Source organism: Kogia breviceps, chromosome 2 (assembly GCF_026419965.1).
Source record: "Kogia breviceps isolate mKogBre1 chromosome 2, mKogBre1 haplotype 1, whole genome shotgun sequence".
Taxonomy (NCBI): domain Eukaryota; kingdom Metazoa; phylum Chordata; class Mammalia; order Artiodactyla; family Physeteridae; genus Kogia; species Kogia breviceps.
In genome coordinates this window covers 186,799,314-186,804,480 of record NC_081311.1, presented here as the reverse complement: position 1 = coordinate 186,804,480, position 5,167 = coordinate 186,799,314, and the positions used below count along the sequence as shown (strand labels likewise).

Genomic DNA, 5,167 nt, shown 5'->3' with positions numbered 1-5,167 from the left:
TGGCGGAAAGGGAAGTCCAGCTGCAGGATGCAGAGCTGGAGTCGTGTGTACTGTTGCTTGGCTAAGAGAGGCCATTTCAACCGAACATCTCATGGTCTGCAAGGAGTTTCTGCAGTGCCACTGAGAACTTATGCAGATCAACCAATTGATGCTGATGTAATAGTGATAGGTACTAGTCCTGGAGGATATGTTGCTGCTATTAAAGCTGCCCAGTTAGGCTTCAAGGCAGTCTGCGTTGAGAAAAATGAAACCCTCGATGGAACATGCTTGAAAGTTAGTTGTATTCTTTCTAAGGCTTTATTGAATAATTCTCATTATTACCATATGGCCCATGGAAAACATTTTGCATCTAGAGGAATTGAAATGTCTGAAGTTCGCTTGAATTTAGAGAAGATGATGGAGCAGAAGAGTAATGCAGTAAAAGCTTTCACAGGTGGAATTGCCCACTTGTTCAAACAGAATAAGGTTGCTCATGTAAATGGATATGGAAAGATAACTGGGAAAAATCAGGTCACCACCACGAAAGCCCATGGCAGCACTCAAGTTATTGATACAAAGAACATTCTTATAGCCACAGCTCTGCCAGAGATCTCCATCTCTCTGTTTACATTGAATACCAAAGTTACTGGTGCTACTAAGAAGTCAGATGGAAAAATTGATGTTTCTATTGAAGCTGCTTCTGGTGGCAAAGCTGAAGTTATCACTGGTGATGTACTCCTGGTTTGCATTGGCCGATGGCACTTTACTAAGAATTTGGGACTAGAGGAGCTTGGAAATGAGCTGGATCCTAGAGGTAGAATTCCAGTAAATACCAGATTCCAAACTAAAATTCCAAATATCTATGCAATCGGCAAAGTGGTTGCTGGTCCAATGCTGGCTCACAAAGCAGAGGATGAAGGCATTATCTGTGTTGAAGGAATGGCTGGTGGCACTGTGCACATTGACTACAATTGTGTACCATCGGTGATTTACACACACCCTGAAGTTGCTTGGGTTGGCAAACCAGAAGAGCAGTTGAAAGCAGAGGGTATTGAGTACACAGTTGGGAAATTCCCATTTGCTGCTAACAGCAGAGCTAAGACAAACACTGACACAGATGGCATGGTGAAGATACTTGGGCAGATTTCAACAGACAGAGTATGGGAGCACATATTCTAGGACCAGGTGCTGGTGAAATGATAAATGAAGCTGCTCTTGCCCTGGAATATGAGCATCCTGTGAAGATACAGCTAGAGTCTGTCATGCACATCCAACCTTATCAGAAGCTTTTAGAGAAGCAAACCTGGCTGCATCATCTGGCAAATCGATCAACTTTTAAATTAGAAGATTATATTTTTCTGAAATTTCCTGGGAGCTTTTATAGAGGTTACATTTCTGAACAGGAAAGGCTCACAGCTCCAAGAATTTCTAGGACTGAATTACAAAACTTTTGGAAGGTATTTAATAGGTTTGGAGAGAATGGAATGATCTCATATCTATATTTTAAATAAATTTAATATTTTATTTCACTGTGTTAATACGCAGAAGAAAAGCTACTTATAGTAGCATCCTGGAAAATTTTCTTCAACCCATATTTTCATGCTGTTTATGAAAGGCTCAACTTCCCTGAATTTATGCTAAGTAGCTTTTATCTCTGATACAGGATTTACTTACATGGGTGGAGCTGGAGTATGGCATGTGAACAGCTGTGTTTGAAACAAGGTGATCAAGTTATTTTAAACTTGGTTTTCACATTGGAAACAGTCATTAGAATAAGTTAAACATGTATAAACTGAACTGATGTAAATAAAAAATGATGGTCTATCAGTTATTTTAATCCTCAAAGTCTTGGTGGTTAGAGGTAGAATTTGTGTTTAGATTGTTAAGGTTCTATTGAGGTCTACAGTCTGAAGTATAGTTATATAGTTGACCAAAGTAAGGCAGTATATATATGAAATTCATATATTAAGTGGAGAAACAATGTATTACAGTGGGAAATGAATATATGGAAATAAACATGTCTTAAATATACAAAAAAAAAAAAAAAGAAAGAAAGGGAAAGCATTGCCAGAAGTCACCAAGAAGAGATGTCTACCAGGTTCCCTGACAAGTAGCCACACAGAATAATCCAGTTTCATTATCATTACTGTTCTTTTTATGTCTCTAATGTCTGTCTAACAGGCTCTGACTTTCAGGTCTCAAATAACTGGTCTTTTCTCTCCAACCCTGGAGTCTCAGGAAGCCCTCAGAGCATTACTGCCAATGCTGGGAGGAGTTACCTATCAACCCCCTATGACTTGGGCTGAGAAGGAATAATTTTCCAGGCAGGGAGCATTCATTCAACATACCTTTTATCCCTCCTATGTATCACACACGTGCTGGACCCAGATCCTGCCTATGATAATTAGCCTCGTAAGGGTACCATATGAGAAAATCAATATTGAGATAGGCTAATAAGGGAAGACTATAAAAGAAAAGCCTCCAAGTCAGCTCAGGGAAGTCAGGACATGCTTCTAAGAGAAGATGACAGTCTAGCTAAGTCCCTAAGAACACGTAAGGGTTATGCAGAGAGGTGGAGGACGAGGGAGTGGATGGATGTTCTAGGTGGAGAAATCAGTATATATCTGAGCACAAAGGCAAGGTGAACCATGGCACATTTTTGGAATTACAAGTAGGCCATGTGAACTACAGCTCAGGGTGTGTGTAGGAAAGTGGCCTGAGACAAGGCTGTAAGGAACACGAATGAAATTGTCAGCCATGCCAAGTCTGTATGTTTGAAATTTATTTTGCAAGCAAGCATTAGCCATTGAAAGCTTTTAGGCAGAAGAAAAATATAACCAACTATGGTTTTGTTTGTTTGTTTGTTTGTTTAATCACTCCCTGGAAGGCAGATTGCAAAGGAATAAGACGGGAGGTAGGGAGTAAAATACAGGATGGTCCTGGCAGGTGCTGATAAGGAGGAATTAAGCAAAACACTGTGGGGTGGAGGGGACCTTCAAGATGGCAGAGGAGTAAGACGTGGAGATCACCTTCCTCCCCACAAATACATCAAAAATACATCTACATATGGAACAGCTCCTACTGAACACTAGCAGAAGACCTCAGACTTCCCAAAAGGCAAGAAAATCCCTACATATCTGGCCATGTGGCTGACAGGGTCTTGGTGCTCTAGCCTGGTGTCAGGCCTCAGCTCCTGAGGTGGAAGAGCCGAGTTAAGGACATTGGACCACAAGAGACCTCCCAGCTCCACATAATATCAATCAGCGAGAGCTCTCCTAGAGATCTCTGTCTCAGCGCTAAGATGCAGCTCCACCCAACGGCCAGCAAGCTCCAAGGGCTGGACGTCCCATGCCAAACAACTTGGAAGACAGGAACAAAACCCCACCTATTAGCAGAGAGGCTGCCTAAAATCATAATAAGTTCACAGGCAGCATAAAGCACACCACTGGACACAGCTCTGCCCACCAGAAAGACGAGATCCAGCCCCACCCACCAAAACACAGTCACCAGTCCCCTGCACCAGGAAGCCTACATAACCCACTGAACCAAACTTACCCACTGGGGGAAGACACATAAAAACAATGCGAAACACAAACCTGCAGCCTGCGAAAAGGAGACCCCAAACACAGTAAGTTAAGCAAAATGAGAAGACAGAGAAAGGCACAGCAGATGAAGGAGGAAGGTAAAAACCCACCAGACCAAACAAATGAAGAGGAAATAGGCAGTCTACCTGAAAAAGAATTCAGAGTAATGATAGTAAAGATGATCCAGAATATTGGAAATAGAATAGAGAAAATACAAGAAACGTTTAACAAGGACCTAGAAGAACTAAAGAGCAAACAAACAATGATGAACAACACAATAAATGAAATTTAAAATTCTCTAGAAGCAATCAATAGCAGAATAACTGAAGCAGAAGAACGGATAAGTGACCGGGAAGATAAAATAGTGGAAATAACTACTGCAGAGCAGAATAAAGAAAAAAGAATGAAAAGAATTGACGACAGTCTCAGAGACCTCTGGGACAACATTAAACGCAACAACATTTGAATTATAGGGGTAGCAGAAGAAGAAGAGAAAAAGAAAGGGACTGAGAAAATATATGAAGAAATTATAGTTGAACACTTCCATAATATGAGAAAGGAAATAGTCAATCAAGCCCAGGAAGCACAGAGAGTCCCATACAGGATAAATCCAAGGAGAAACATGCCAAGACACATATTAATCAAACTATCAAAAATTAAATACAAAGAAAAAATATTAAAAGCAGCAAGGGAAAAACAACAAATAACATACAAGGTAATCCCCATAGGTTAACAGCTGATCTTTCAGCAGAAACTCTGCAAGCCAGAAGGGAGTGGCAGGACATATTTAATGTGATGAAAGGGAAAAACCTACAACCAAGATTTCTCCACCCAGCAAAGATCTCATTCAGATTTGACAGAGAAATTAAAACCTTTACAGACAAGCAAAAGCTAAGAGAATTCAGCACCACCAAACCAGCTTTACAACAAATGCTAAAGGAACTTCTCTAAGTGGGAAACACACGGCAAGGAAAAGACCTACAATAACAAACCCAAAACAATTAAGAAATGGTAATAGGAACATACATGTCAATAATTACCTTAAATGTAAATGGATTAAATACTCCAACCAAAAGACATAGACTGGCTGAATGGATACAAAAACAAGACCTGTATATATGCTATCTACAAGAAACCCATAGCAGACCTAGGGACACATACAGACTGAAAGTGAAGGGATGGAAAAAGATATTCCATGCAAATGGAAATCAAAAGAAAGCTGGAGTAGCAATTCTCATATCAAATAAAATAGACTTTAAAATAAAGACTATTACAAGAGACATAAGAAGGACACTACATAATGATCAAGGGATCAATCCAAGAAGAAGATATAACAATTGTAAATATTTATGCACCCAACATAGGAGCACCACAGTACATAAGGCAAATGCTAACTGCCGTAAAAGGGGAAGTCAACAGTAACACAATCATAGTGGGGGACATTAACACCCCAATTTCAACAATGGACAGGTGATCCAAAATGAAAATAAATAAGGAAACACAAGCTTTAATTACACATTAAACAAGATGGACTTATTGATATTTATAGGACATTCCATCCAAAAACAACAGAATACACTTTCTTCTCAAGGGCTCATGGAACA

General features: G+C 40.0%; 1 pseudogene; it reads left to right on the top strand.

Moving 5' to 3' along the window:
* Window positions 1-1,810, top strand: LOC131750448 (dihydrolipoyl dehydrogenase, mitochondrial pseudogene; annotated as a pseudogene).
* The last annotated feature ends 3,357 nt before the right edge of the window (window positions 1,811-5,167 follow it).